Raw genomic sequence first — 15,589 nt, 5'->3', positions numbered from 1 at the left:
TATCAGTGGGAGGTGGGAGGGAGGTTCAAGAGGGAGGGGACCATATGTATACCTATGGCTGATTCATGTTGATGTGTGGCAGAAACCAGCACAATATTGTAAAGCAACTATCCTCCAATTAAAAATATAACTTAAAGAGAATAAAATGGATTTAGAGTGAAAAATATAAAATACTGTGGAGAGAAATTAAAGATGACCTTAATAAATGGAGAGTGTGACCTTAATAAATAAATTTATTTCTTTATAATAAATAAATCCTATGTTCATGGATCAGAAGATAATATAGTTAAGACCAGATTGATCAACTGATTCTACAGAATTCCTATCAAAATCCCAGCTGACTTCTTCAAGAAGATAGTCCTAAAATTCACGTTGAAATTCACATTTCAACATGAACAACCTTGAAAACAAGCAACAAAAAAAGTTTGAGGACACAAATTTCCTGATTTCAAAATTCGCCACAAAGCCACAGTGATCAAGACAATGTGATACTTGTATGAGGTCAGACATAGAGATAAATGGAAGAGAACTGAAAATTCAAATATAAACCTTTACATTTATGGTCATTTTTATTTTTGACAAGAATATCAAGATAAACTGATGGAAATAACAGCCGTTTTAACTCATGGTGCTGGGACAACTAGATATTCACAAGCAAAAGAGTGAAGCTGAACACCCACTTCACATCATATACCAATATATATATATATATATATATATATATATATAGAAGGAAACACAGGAATAAATCTTCATGACCTTGCACTGGGCAATGAATTCTTAGATAAGATATGCAAAGCACAAATGGCAAAAAAAAAAAAAAAAAAAAAACCACAGATAAACTGAACTTGACCAGAATTTTAAAATTTGAAGGACACTGCAGTGGTTTGATGCAGTGGTTTTGGTGTTCTTCAAAAATTCATGTCCACCAGGAACCTCAGAACGTGACCTTATTTGGAAATGGGGTATGTACAGACATAGTAAGTTAAGGATCTTGAGAGGAGATCATTCTGGAACTGGAGTCTATGAGAAGAGACACCAGAAAGGCACACGGGGAAGAAGGCCACGTGAAGACAATGGTGAAGGTTTGGAGTGATGTGGCCACAAGCCGAGGAATGCTTGGGGCCACCAGAAACTTAGAAAGAGGCGGGATGAGACTTCACAGGGAGTGTGACCCTGCGGACACCCTGATTTCAGACTTCTGGCCTCCAGCACTGGGAAAGGATAGATTTCTGTTGTTTTAGGACCACACCACCCAGTTTGTGGTCATTTGTTATAGCAGCCCCAGGAAACTAATACAGACGGCACAAAGAAAATGAAAAGAAAATCCACAGGAGAAAATATTTGCAAGTCATATATCCAATGGTGAAGTCGCTCAGTCATGTCCAACTCTCTGTGACCCCATGGACTATGTAGCTTACAAGGCTCCTCTGTCCATGGAATTTTCCAGGCAAGAGTACTGCAGTAGGTTGCCATTTCCCTCTCCAGGGGATCTTCCCGACCCAGGGCTCGAACCTGGGTCTCCTGCATTGCAGGCAGACGCTTTACCATCTGAGCTACCAGGGAAGCCTCCCATATACCCAATAAGAGGCTGTCAACTACAAACTGGCACTTATCAAGGGCACTGCCACTGAGTGAACAACAAAGGCATTTGCCATCTGCCTCTAAGAAGATTGAACCCCATGCTGCTGCAGCTGCTGACCTTCAACAACCCTTTAGGGAGTTCAGGGTAGGCTGAGGCACTCTGTGCTCCAGGGAACATGGTGGGACAGGTCTTTAGATATTGGATGTTTTTAGGAACAAATTTCATGATCTCAATCCTTGCATTTCCTCATATCTAGAGAAGCACTATATCCCTTCATGGTGACATCAGATCCTCATGACTAACAAAAAACCTTTTGTAAAATGAGTACTTCGTGGTACTCCCCCTTCACCAAAACCTTATATATTGACTTCCCTCACTGCTGCTTTGGAGCAGCCTCTTAGCGCTATCTGAGATGCTGCCTTCCGGGCTGCAGTCCTCATTTTGCCCCAAATAAAACTTAACTTGCAATTCTCAAATTGTACATCTTTTTTTAGTCGACAGGGCCTATATCCAGAATATAGAAAGAACTTTTACAACTCAACAATCGAGACAAACAACCTCATTTTCAAATAGGCAAAGGATTTAAATAGGTATTTTTCCAAAGAAAATATATACCGACAGCCAACAGACAGATGAAAATGTGCTCAACATCACTAGTCTTTAATGAAAATCAAAACCACAATGAGACAGCACTTCACATCCACTAGAGAAAAAAACACCTGCTTTAAGCCTCCCAGCTTGTGGTATTTTGTTATAGCAGCCCTGGGAACCTGTTTACGTGTGTACACACATACACATGATTTTTTTCTTTTTTTTTTATATTGAAGTATAATTGATTTACAATATTGTGTTAGTTTCAGGTATATAGCAAAGTGATTCACATATACATACATATATATATGTATTTCAGATTCTTATACAGGTTATTACAACATACTGAATATAGTTCTTTGTGCTATACAGTAAATCCTTGCTGTTTATTTATTTTATACATAGTAGTGTGTATCTGTTAATCCCGTCGGTCAGTCGGTTCAATCGCTCAGTCGTGTCCGACTCTTTGCGACCCCATGAATCGCAGCACGCCAGGCCTCCCTGTCCATCACCAACTCCCGGAGTTCACTCAGACTCGCGTCCATTGAGTCAGTGATGCCATCCAGCCACCTCATCCTCGGTCATCCCCTTCTCCTGCCCCCAATCCCTCCCTGCATCAGAGTCTTTTCCAATGAGTCAATGCTTCGCATGAGGTGCGTACTACTAACTTACCCCTCCCCACTTTCCCTTTTTTTTCTATGTCTGTGAGTCTATTTCTGTTTTGTAAATAAATCATTTGGATTGAATGTTGTTTTTCAGATTCCACATAAGTGATACCATATAATATCTGCCTTTCCTGTGTGGCTCAACTGGTAAAGAATCCACCTGCAATGCAAGAGACCTGGGTTCTATCCCTGGGTTGGGAAGATCCCATGGAGAAGGGAAAGGCTACCCACTCCAGTGTTCTGACCTGGAGAATTTCATGGACTATATGGTCCATAGGGTCCCAAGGAGTCGGACATGACTGAGCAACTTTCACTCACTTCACTTTATCTCACTTCACTCAGAATTAAGTCTTCCATTTTTCTGCAAATGGCAATATTTCATTCTTTTTTATGGCAGTATTTCATTCTTTTGGGGGGTAAGTAGTGTTCCATTGTTTGTATGGACCACATCTTCATCCATTCAGTAAATGGACATATAGGTTGTCTCCATGTCTTGCCTATAGTAAATAGGGCTGCAAAGAACTTTGGGGTGCATGTATCTTTTTGAATTATGGTTTTCTCCAGATATATACCCAAAAGTGGGATTGATGGATCATATGGTAACTCTATTTTTAGTTTTCTAAGGAACCTCCATACTGTTCTTCATAGTGGCAGCATCAATTTATACTCCCATCAACAGTGTAGGAGGGTTTCTTTTCTCCACATCCTCTCCAGAATTTATTTGTAGACATTTTGTTTAATGGCCATTCTGACCAGTGTGAGATTGGACCTCGTGGTCATTTTAATGTGCACTTCTCTAAAAATTATCAATATTGAATATATATGATTTATTTTTAAATTGACTTTTAGCCATTAGGCAAGGGAACCAAACAAAACCCTCAAGGCTGAGAGGAGCCATGTCCATGCCCACAGCCTACCAAGGACAGCTGTAATCAGGCCTGACCCAAGACACTAAACCATTAACTATGGCCTCCAAGAGGCAGCCTCAGAGCAGGTGTCAGGAGAGGGAAGGGCAGAGAAAGTGAGGCAAGGGGTTGACAGCACACAGGGGAAGCAACGGTCAAAGTGTTGCCTAAGGGCCAAAGCAGACCATAAGCAAGACCCAGAGCCAGTTCATGGCACACAGCCTCCTGTCAGATGCTGCAAATGGACCTCACTCACATGACCAGATGTCAGTGTCACAGCGCAATACAAGACGTGCCAAGTGCTGAAGAACCAGAGCCTTTCCTTAGAGATGGTAGGAATATAGCCCAGGACTGTCCCATGTGTTTCAGACATGTCTCCAAGTACCATCCATACCATCCTGCTAACCCACAGTCATCTCATAATAACCAGCCAAGAACTGGGCTCCCCACTTCCCATCCTTACATCTGTGCTTCTCTCAAGTTCCTCACCCCAGGAAATACCCCACCAGCCCCCCAGGCCAGAAATCTGGGTGTCCTTGGGCTTCCCTGGTGGCTCAGATGGTAAAGAATCTGCCTGAAATGCAGGAGACCTGGATTTGACCCCTGGGTCAGGAAGATCCCTTGGAGAAGGACATGGCAACCCACTCTAGTATTCTTGCCTGGAAAAATCCCATGGGCAGAGGAGACCGACAGGCTACTGTCCATGGGGTTGCAGAGTCCAAGACAACTGAGTGAGTCCTTCTTAGCTACTAGCTAATAACAACCACCAGATTATTCTAACATCAGTGGTTTTCAAACTGCTGTGCACCAGAAGCCCTGAAGCCTAATGAATCTCACAGAAGCCTAAAGTTCCCCCAGGATTCTCCTGCTCCTCATGTTTCAGAGCCGCTCCATTTGATTTATCAATAATAAATAAATAAAATGCAGCCACTGATCTTGAGGGACACTCCTGAGTGTCGGGGTGCTGCACAAGCCATTTATAAACATTATTTCTCAGGCAACTCCTTGGAGCAAATAGTTTATTTCCCTCACTGTATAGATGAAGGCAGAGCTCAGGAAGGTTAACTAAGTTCCAAGAGGTCACACAGTCCAGTGGGGAGCAGCAGAAGTGGAATCTCTGCAGAGTCTCTTTGAGCACAAGGCGCTTCACCTTGCCAAGGGCAGGAATTAGAGGCTTGGAGCGTGAGGCCAGTCCTCAGGACCCATGGCCAGCAGCACAGGAGCCTTAAGAGGCCAAGCACAAGCTCTCAGCCCAGGGCAACTGTTCCCAGCCCTGCTGACCATTGGAAAAGCCCAGAGAATTGATTGTTCATAGCCGTGCCCAGCTCCACTTGGCCCCTGAATCAGAACTCTCCAGGGGCCAAGACGGTATCATATTCTCACCTCCCCAGGCAACTAGGGTTAAAAAAAAAAAAAAAAAAAAAATTGGCTCCAGCAGCGGTTCTCAACCTTGGCTGAAAATTCCTGATACCCAGGCCCTGCTCCGTCCCAGTGACTCAACATCTTGAAGTGGCGTTCAGGTCTCAGTGGTTTTTTAAGGTCCTCAGGTGATTCCAACGTGCAGCCAAAGCTGCAGCCACTGGTTTTGGGCCTTGCCTGTTCCAGGTGTGGCCTCCAGGTCCGGAGCATTGGCACAGCCAGGGAGCCTGTCAAAAACGCAAGATTTCAGGCCCAGCCCAGACCTCCTGAATCGGAAATGTGGGGGTGAGTTCAGCCAGTCCTTCAGGTGCCGCTGATGCAAGTTCAAGGATGAGAATCTCTTGCAAGTCAAAAGTGGGTCCACAGGCTAGTAGCGTCAGCATGCCCGGGATCTCATGAGAGATACGGAGTCTCAGTCCCCCATCCCCAGACCCAGACTCAGAACCTGCATTTTAACTGGATGCCCAGGTGAGTCAAGCACACAGTGAAGAGAGGATCTGCCCTTCTGCCCCTTTCCCTGCTCCCTTCTGCTTTGGATTAGCTCCCATCTCACCAGGAAGGAGGCCACAGTCCTGATGCTCTGGAACACACAGGCCACTCGGAGGAACAAGGCTAGAGACACACAGTCAGTTACACGTTGACTGACTGACTCAGCAACTGAGAGCAGGACAGGGTGACAGCTTAATGTAGTGCTTCTCAAACTTTAATGTGCTTGAGAACGACAAGCTCCTTGAATGTCCCTTAGTTGGCCCATCCCCAGTAATGCTGATCAAATGGGTTGGGCCCATGAGTCAGCATTTCCACAGGTGATGTCATGCCAGAGGTCCCAGGATCACACTTGGCTAACCCTGATTTAGTGTGGATGGAGGAGGCTGGTAGGCCATGGTCCAGGGGGTCACAAAGAGTCAGACACGACTGAGCGACTTCACTTTCTTTCTTTCTTTGCTGAAGCCAGTCTATCAGGGTTCGAATCCAACCTTAGCATGCACTGACTGTGCAGCCCTGTGTCTCACCGGGCAAAGGAGCCTAGCGGTGACTCCAACCTCATAACTTGTTATGAAAGGCAGCAGATTGACAACTAAAGTGCTTGCGTGAGTGCCTAGTACAAGTGGACCCATACTTTTAAGTTTTACTGCACACATAGGGATTCCCTAGTAGCTCAGCTGGTGAAGAATCTGCCTGCAACGTGGGAGACCTGGGTTCGATTCCTGGGTCAGGAAGATCCCCTGGAGAAGGGAACAGCTACCCACTTCAATATTCTGGCCAGGAGAATCTCATGGACCATCTACCCCATGGGGTTGCAAAGAGTCAGACACAACTGAGCGACTTTCACTTTTATACTACCACCAAAACCACAGCCACCCCCATCCCTCCCACCACCAGCCCTACTATGACATCACCCTCACCACCACCACCACCCTCACAACCATCATCAATACCATCACCATCACCATCATCTCCACTACCAACACAATATTACCATCACCCACAACACCACCGCCTCTCTCACCACCACCATCACTACCATCACGTGTAAATCCTGTGCCACTCCAGCCCTGGCCTGGGCTTCTTCCTCACCCCAAAGACCCCCAGGGGGACAGCCTGTACTGGGCCTGGGGGAAAAGGGAGGACCCAGCCCCGGCCCCACCCTTGGTCACTCATGACCCATCCCACCAGCCTGGCCTACACAGGGCATTAATGTGAGGACAGCCAGGGGCCTGGGAGCCTCAGGGTGGCAGTGGCCATGTTCCCCAAAGTGACTTTCTGTCCCCGGATGCCCAGGCCCTGGGACTCTTCCTCAGGGCCAGAAGGAATGTTTGAAGGAGGAGGCGTCTCCTACCTTATCAGTAACCAACACCCATCACCACAACCAGCCTCACACCACCACCACCGATACCACCACCATCACCAAGATCATCACCATCACCACTCTCCCCACCACCCAACCACCCCACCACTCTATCAGCATCATTTCCACCATCACTACCATCACCACTGCCACCAGATAATCGTGATCACAACACCCATCACCAAAACTACCCTCAAACCACCACCATCACTGATACCACCACCATCACCAATATCATCACCATCACCACTGCCAGCACCAAAGTCACTTTCACCACCACCTCCATCATCAGCATCACCATAATTACCACCATCACCATCACCCATACCACCACCACCCTTATTACCACAACACCATCACCATCACCTCCCTCCCCACCACCCTCCCAGCACCACCATCACGACCCCCACCACTGGGTATTCACAGTACAGCCCCAGTCATCAAAGACTGTTAGCCTAGGTGGACAGGCAGATAAGACACTGAGAGAGAGAGAATACAGAACCTCCTGTCGTGTAGACCAGCAGTCCCCAACCATGTTGGCACCAGGGAGTGGTTTCATGGAAGACAATTTTTCCATGGACCTGGTAGGGGATGGTTTGGGATGATCCAAGCACATTACATTTACTGTACACTTTATTTCTATTATTATTACATCAGCTCCACCTCAGATCATCGGGTGTTAGATCCCGGAGGTTGGGGACCCCTGGTTGGTTAGACCAACTCAGTTCAGCATTTGTTCAGAGACAAATACCAAGGAAATGAACGCCAAATAGTGATGGGTGTGGGAAGATGGAAGAGGGATCTTTACATGTCCTGAATGTTGGTGGTCCAATCTCAGAAACCACCTAGACCAGGTGAGATTAGGGCTGTGCTTATTTCATCTCCAAATGTCAACTCCCAGTACAGGGCCTGGCCACGGAATCAGGAATGAGTCCACAGACTTGACTTTTCAAAGTCACTTTCCTACTCAGTTTATGCTTCCATTAAATAGGGAAAATGCTAATTTCAAAGTTGCTGAAGTGTATATTCTTACAGAGCTACGAAGATATCTAATTTAAGTTAAGCATTATTGATATTCATCATTAATAACTGAAACTAACAGAAAAGCTGAATTTCTCACTTCTCCACAGGCTCCTCAATTGACCCTGACCACTCTTCCCAGAACACACACCACGTCACAAGAGAATTCTCAGCCCACTCTCTTTCAGTAATGCAAATCCTCTGAAACCTCAGTCCAGTGTTCTAATGTCTATAGTCCTGCCTTCAGGTGAGCTGCAATGCCCTCAGTCTGAACCGGCAGGCGAGCTCAGGACAGCTGCCCAGAGCAAGGGATGCTCCTGTCTACACTCCCCAGCACACTAGCTGAGATGCCAGCCCCTCAGCTTTACATCCTGCTGATCTTTCAACTTCCTCCAGCTGGCTATGCCCTGGCTCCCTGGCACCAACTGAGCGATCTGCAGACAAGATTAATAAATCCCAGCTGCAGAAAGCAGTGCCTCTAATGAGGACGGAGCCAAAACAGGGCAAGATAACGAGACCCAGGCCAGGCCCATGTCTAAATCCTGTGCTTCTCCAGCCTTAGCCTGGGCTGCTTCCTTGCGCCCAAGACCACCAGCTGGCCAGCCTGTCCTGGGCCTGGGGGAAAAGAGACAACCCAGCCCCGGCCCCACCCTTGGTCACTCATGACCCATCCCACCAGCCTGGCCCACACAGGGCATTATTGTTAGGACAGCCAGCCAGGGCATAGGAGCCTCAGGGTGGCAGTGACCATGTTCCCCAAAGTGACTTTCTGTCCCCAGATGCCCAGGCCCTGGGGACTCTCTTCCTCAGGGCCAGAAGGTATGTTTGAAGGAGGAGGCGTCTCTTACCTGTAAGGCTCTGCTCAGGCAGCATCCTTGCCCAGGATGTTGGCCCTGCCCATCTGTTCCCTCCACAAACTCCTGGGCTCCTGGCTTGAGTACAGATGATGAAATGGAAACAGCTGCTGCCCTTGCATTACCCACGATCTGGCAGGAGTGGTGGCTTATAATCAGATGACTGCAATGAAAGAAGGTCAGTGCTCAGAGCCTGGAGGGCTTCCTGGAGAAGGGAGCCCTTAAGTCATGTCTTCATGGAGAGGTAGGGATCCCAGATTAGCAAAGGATTTAAAAAAAACAACAACAACAACAAAGACACCAAGCCCTACGTGTGTGTGTGTGAATTTCTATGTGTTCCTACAAGCATGGGGGAAAGTTCTGGGGTTCCACCTACCATGGGTTACGTCACATGAGATGGAGAGAATGTATTTATTTCTTTATTCTCCTCTTTGTCTGAATAGTTACAATAAAAATATGACTTTAGTAATTTTAGAAGGCAACACAATAAACATGTAAAGGAAGAAGAGAAATGGAAAATTTAAGGAAAATTGACCCAAAAGGAAAGATTCTGAAAATGAAATGATTTCTCTAAAGAAGGTAGAATGAATCCTGTCAAAAGTCTGTGTCCCTGATTCCAGACTGGTCCCCAAGGGGCTGATCAGAATGGAACTATGGAGTGAGTAGTTCTCTCCACCTAGAGGTGATGGAGAGGCTGAAGAGGCCGGAGACCAAAGGGTGGATGGTGAATATAGCCAAGCCTCACCAAGCCTCTCCCACTAGGAGTACAAATTGAAAAGTACAAACTTTTCAATTTGCAAAGTTTAAAAACTGCAGAATAATATAGTGAACTCTCCACATCTTCCTTAGACTCACCAATAGTTCATAGTTTCCCTCAGTTACTTTATCTATAAAGATGTTTCTATACATAAAAGTCTATTTTTTTTATGAACCGCTTGAAAATAAATTGCAGACACCACAACAGCTCACCCTAAGTGCTGTGGCTTTCATGTCTTAACATCAAAGATATGATGTGATCACAACACAATTATCAAAACCAGGAGATGTTATCACTGATACGTTTCCCACTCCAATGTATGTCACCAATTGTTGCAGTGATGTCCTACTTAGCAAAATGATTCTTTTTCCTGACCCAGCACTTTAATTAAAGAGCAGTTGTATGCAGGATGAGGTCATGTCTCTATCAGAGGTACTCCAAACCACAAACAAACTTCCCCAAATAATCAAGTGGAAAGGTAAAACATAAAGACAATCAGAATAATAAGCCTCATTAGAATAATCTTTGACAAGTAGTAGGACAGGGCAGCTGGACAGGGTTCTAGGCACTGTGATCGAGGATGATGAACCCTCAGGTGATACCAGCCTTGGTCTTCAGCTCTGTGTCTAAGAAAAACACAAACCACATGCCCGCAGGCATGACAGTGGGGTCCTTCTGTCCTTGGGAGCTGGCAGCCTGGGTCACGTGGGCCACAGTGCCGAAAAGCAGGGGATCTGGGCTCCCACCTCTCAACTGCCGAGTTTACCTAGAAAAATCACATAGACACTGTGAGCCTCAGTTTCCCCATCTGTAGGGATGGAGTCTGGCCACTTCCTCACCCTCTGCCCCCTTCCTCACCCTCTGCCCCCTCATTCATGGCCACCCTGAGCCCTGCTGAGTTCTGATCCAGGGTCCCCGATCCAGGTGTCTACCACTACGTTTCTGAGAATCTGAAACAGTAAAATATATTTGCAGACTGTCACTGGCACCTCACTGCCCTCAGGGTGAAAACCAAACTCCTTGGCTTGGATAAAGCCCTTCCTCATCTGTCCCCTCCTCCTCCTTCCCATGGATCCCCTGAGACTCTCCTCACCAGTATCCCAACCAATGTCAGAAAGCAGCAGCCCTAACCAGCAGCGGTGTTTTCTCCAGAGCATTGATTGCTAAGGCCATGGAGGCCTACGGAGGTTGAGGAACTGCCCCAAGTCCAACAGCTCGGGAGTAATAGAACTGAGGCACCAAGAAACACGCTCCAAACCAGAGCCCTTCAGCCCACATGGAAAGCAAAATGCTTCACTGACACAGGTCTCGACCTGCTGCCTCTGGACAATGCTGGAAAAGATACTAAAACAGTGGTTCAGAAGGTGCTGGGAATAAAGATGAATGCTGGTGGCTTTTTCCTCATGAAATGCTTTCATTACTTCTGTATAGCTTTAAATTTCACAGTGGAAAAATAATAGTAACTAAAAATCCATAAGCACTAAGTGATGAAGAGTCCCACAAACATCTGTCTCACTATCACTACATCACTGATACGCTATGCACAGGAAACAGAACTGGTAGCCTGATTTCAACTGGGAGCTCATCCCAGCATGGCGGGCATGGGCAGGATCTCCCACTCAGCTCTGCCCAGGCAGGTGGATGCTGCCTTAGACCAGGACCCTGCCCACAACTGGAGCATGCCTACCAATCCCGGACTCTCTCTGCACCTGGAAAAGATTTCCAATTTTTTTTCTTCCAACTGAAGTAACAGATGCCTTATGTGTGTGCATGTGCTCAGTTGCGTCTGATTCCTTGTGACCCCATGAACTCTAGCCCCCCAGGCTCCTGGGTCCATGGAATTTTCCAGGAAAGAATATTTCAGTGGGTTGTCATTTCCTACTCCAGGGGATCGTCCCAACCCAGGAACTGAACCCACATCTCTTGTGTCTCCTGTATTGGCAGGTGGATTCTTTATCACTGTGTCACCTGGGAAGCCCCAGTAGATAACTCATGGCTCCCTTTAAAGAGCTTAAGAGACTAACTATATATTTATTTAATGATTATTTTTAATTCTGTCAAGACCCATTGTCCTCTCTGAACCCCAGGTTCTTCATCTGTATAAGAAATAGGAACACTGGCATCCAAAGGGCTATAAGTTAAACTCCTAATAGCAGAGGATGTGTTCTGCTCAGTAGATACAGTCACAGACAGCATCATTACCACTTCCTGACAATCTACTCAGTGTCAGCTGCTGCTGCTGCTAAGTCACTTCAGTCGTGTCCGTTCTGTGCGACCCCACAGACAGCAGCCCACCAGGCTCCCCCGTCCCTGGGATTCTCCAGGCAAGAACACTGGAGTGGCTTGCCATTTCCTTCTCCAATGCGTGAAAGTGAAGTCGCTCAGTAGTGTCTGACTCTTCGAGACCCCATGGACTGCAGCCCACCAGGCTCCTCCATCCATGGGATTTTCCAGGCAAGAGTACTGGAGTAGGGTACCATTGCCTTCTCCCAGTGTCAGCTACCAGGCACTAAAAGTACATAGATGAAGAAGTCACAGTGCTACCCTGGAGGAGGTGGGGGGCGGGGGAAGGACGATAAATTCCTAAAGGGCTAGTACTTGACACATTTCTGACTGCTTGCTCAGGGTCAACACAGAGGGCTGCCTGGAGGGGCCCCCCAGAGGCAGAGACAGTATCCTGAGGCTGTGTGTCTTTACCTGACAGGGGATGAAGAAGCGTGAGGTGACATCATGGATGTGAATATTTCAAGAGGCAAAACCATAGGAGTATAGTCCAAGTGCACGAGGACAAAGAATTACTAAAGCTTGAATTGAGCTGTATTTTACATTTTGAAAAGTGAAAAGTGAAAGTTGCTCAGTTGTGTCTCTTTGCAACCAACCAACCTCATGGACTATAGCCCAACAGGCTCCTCTGTCCATGAGATTCTCCAGGCAAGAATACTGGAATACGTTGCCATTCCCTTCTCCAGGGTATCTTCCTGACTCAGGAATCAAACTTGGGTCACCAGCATTGCAGGCAGATTCTCTACCATCTGAGCCACCAAGGAAGCCCTGTATTTTACATTTTAACCTAATTTTAAATCTCTTCAAACATTTGCCAAGCTCCTTATCACTCCTACCCCAGGGCTACTTTTCTACAGAAATGGGAAGCAGCACAGTCTCAAGAAAACCAAGAGGATTGGGGCAGGGGTAGGGGGTGGCGGTTGGGGGTGGGGAGTTTAGAGGATTTGGTGAGATAACACTTCCCTGTTAAAAAATATGGAAATTGAGGTTCTCTGTGTCAAAGGGCTGGCCCAAGTTTCCACTGAACATGCAGGAAGACTGGGATCCGAACACAGATCTGTCAGGCCCCAGGGCTTACTCCCTATCACCCAGTGGGTGAATCTCGTAGCATCACTGATAGCCTGGGTGGTCAGCAAGAGTTAAGGAGTCTTTCAAAATGGCGGGCACAGTCTTGTTGTCATGAACAGGGACACCTACCTGGACACCCACTGTCATCCTGCAATCAGGAAGGGAGCTCAGGAAGTGAGGCTGTGTTGGCAGTCAGACATCAGGCTTCCTCAAGAGAAAAATATTTAGCAAACACTTACGTAGAGAAGGAGTGAGCCCCACACTCGGAAGGGATGTTGAGAAAGGCCATCTGGTCCTACTTCCCCACTGTACTGACGGGACACGGAGCCCAGAGAGGGTGTGTCTAATGCAAATAGACACAAGGAGGCGGGATTTGAACCCAATCCTCTGCTCTCCTTACCCTGGCCTCATGCTTAACCAAGTAAAGGTGTATAAGCCACATTACTGCCTGCTTCAGAAGTCCTCCATGACTGCCAACACTCCTGCCCCTGAAAACCTGGGCCTCCCTAAAAAAGCCTGGACTTCCCTGTCAGACCCCAAGTTGAATCCTGGCTCCGTTTCTTACAGCCTGTAGGACCAACATCAAGTCCTGTTACCTGAGCCAGAGAAAACTCTGTCTCCGGAGAATGCTCCACGGATTATGACAGGCCACCCCTATCGTAAAAGCAGCCCCTTCCATGGATGGACCCAGAGAGCAGTCATACAATAATGGCTGCCTTCCCCTGAATGTCAATGCCAAGCCTAGTTCTCTCCTCCAATGCCACTACCTACAATTAGAGCCATCTTATTTTCTCATTGGCTTGGGAAGCACTCGGCTCTGTTCTATCTCGCCTGCTGCAGGTCATCCCTCTGTCCAGACTCCTCTCTTCCGCCCCTACCAAGCCTCCTCAACTCCAAAAGCAAATACGTGCACTAACGCACTGAAGTTACCTCAAACACCCCAACTCTGACTCAAGCCTCTCCCACTTCCGACCAGTGCAGAATCACTTCCTGCCACTGACTTTTAAAGTTGAGCCTGACTCCTCCCCTTCCACTTCCTATCACCACCCCGCCTCCTTGGCCACGCCCACCATCTGCTTCCTGTCCCTGTTCCAAAGGAACAGTATCATGGGGAAATCTTCAGCAGGGATTTCTGCACTTAAAAAGAAGGGCAGGCTACAAAGTTGGTGCAGTATGAAGTCCAGTAAAATGTAAAGCTAGCACATGTGTTGAGAGGACAAAATACATATATACATATGAAGTGAAGCGAAGACACTCAGTCGTGTCTGACTCTTTGCAACCCCATGGACTGTAGCCTACTACGCTCCTCTGTCCATGGGATTTTCCAGGCAAGAGTACTGGAGTGGGTTGCCATTTCCTTCTCCAGAGGATCTTCCTGACCCAGGGGTCGAACCCAGGTCTCCTACACTGTAGGCAGATGCTTTACTGTCTGAGCCACCAAAATACATATCTATGAAAATTAGAGGTGTTTTCAGATATTTTTTGCTTTTTTTTTTTCCCCAGGAAATGAAATCTTGCTCAGTCCACATGAATCTGCTCTTGGAAGGACCCACTCCCAAACCTCAGCCTGTTATAATCCCCTTGCTGAGCCCACCCAGAAAGGTCCAGCATGGGTGGAGAGATGACAAGGCTCTCCTGCTCAGGGTCCACCATTCACTGACTCTGACTGTTAATGACTTATGTAACCTCGCATAGCATCTGTTTCTTCCTACCTTCTCTGAACAGTGGTTCAGAGACCCATTTCAGTTCGGTTCAGTTCAGTCGCTCAGTCGTGTCCGACTCTCTGCGACCCCATGAATCACAGCACGCCAGGCCTCCCTGTCCATCACCAACTTCTGGAGTTCACTCAGACTCACATCCATCGAGTCAATGATGCCATCCAGCCATCTCATCTTCTGTCATCCACTTCTCCTCCTGCCCCCAATCCCTCCCAGCATCAGGGTCAACCCTTCACATGAGGTGGCCAAAGTACTGGAGTTTCAGCATTAGCATCATTCCTTCCAAAGAAATCCCAGGGCTGATCTCCTTCAGAATGGACCAGTTGGATCTCCTTGCAGTCCAAGGGACTCTCAAGAGTCTTCTCCAACACCACAGTTCAAAAGCATCAATTCTTTGGCGCTCAGCTCAGAGACCCAGAGAGGAGCATAAAGCATCCATCCAGGGGTCACTCAATAAATACCACAGTGAAGAGACAGACTGGATGGATCGGGACAGGATGATCCATAGCAAGTCCGAAGTGGCTGGCTTGGAGACCTCATCCCATCTACCACCACATGCCTCCTCCACCTTCCAGAAACTCACAGGTGCCATCAACAGGACAATGCTGCAAAGCCACAAGCCCACAGGAAACCAGGCCTCTTGCCCCACACACAGTTACCTCCTCTGGAAAAGGTGACCCTACCCATCCTGCCAGCCAACAAGAGAAAAGTGGCTGAGGGTGGCCCAGAGTCAGACTGCATGGGTCTCTTGAGGCCTGACTCCTTTCCCTGAACCCTAAAAGCAGCAGTTAAACCAAGAGTTGCCATATATGAGAGCCTACGCTATGCCAGGCAATGTGTTGGGGATATCCATCTCAATCCATCCTCAAAACCGC

At 47.3% G+C, this 15,589-nt stretch overlaps 1 protein-coding gene and 1 non-coding gene across 11 annotated transcripts in view; both read right to left on the bottom strand.

The window, feature by feature from the left end:
* LOC101113239 (janus kinase and microtubule-interacting protein 1) overlaps nt 1-15,589 on the bottom strand; it is a 130,136-nt gene that overhangs the window by 91,181 nt on the left and 23,366 nt on the right. For 2 of the 10 annotated variants that reach the window (XM_042251628.1, XM_042251631.1), the window contains exons 1-2: nt 13,126-13,973; nt 8,883-10,411 (exon numbers count right to left, since the gene is read on the bottom strand). The exons of 2 other annotated variants lie outside the window; for them this stretch is intronic. The gene's annotated coding sequence lies outside the window, so the exon portion shown is untranslated. Of the gene's footprint in view, nt 1-8,882; nt 10,412-13,125; nt 13,974-15,589 lie in introns of those variants that run through there. 6 more of the 10 variants (XM_042251629.1, XM_027971174.2, XM_042251630.1 and 3 more) reach the window with 6 other exon arrangements.
* TRNAC-GCA (transfer RNA cysteine (anticodon GCA)) lies at nt 1,495-1,566 on the bottom strand. The gene has a single exon. It is a non-coding gene; the product is annotated as a tRNA-Cys (tRNA).

The sequence above is a fragment of the Ovis aries genome, chromosome 6 (genome assembly GCF_016772045.2).
Source record: "Ovis aries strain OAR_USU_Benz2616 breed Rambouillet chromosome 6, ARS-UI_Ramb_v3.0, whole genome shotgun sequence".
NCBI classification, from domain to species: Eukaryota; Metazoa; Chordata; class Mammalia; order Artiodactyla; family Bovidae; genus Ovis; species Ovis aries.
Note: the sequence above shows the minus strand (reverse complement) of the source record. Positions and strands in the feature narration are given on the sequence as shown.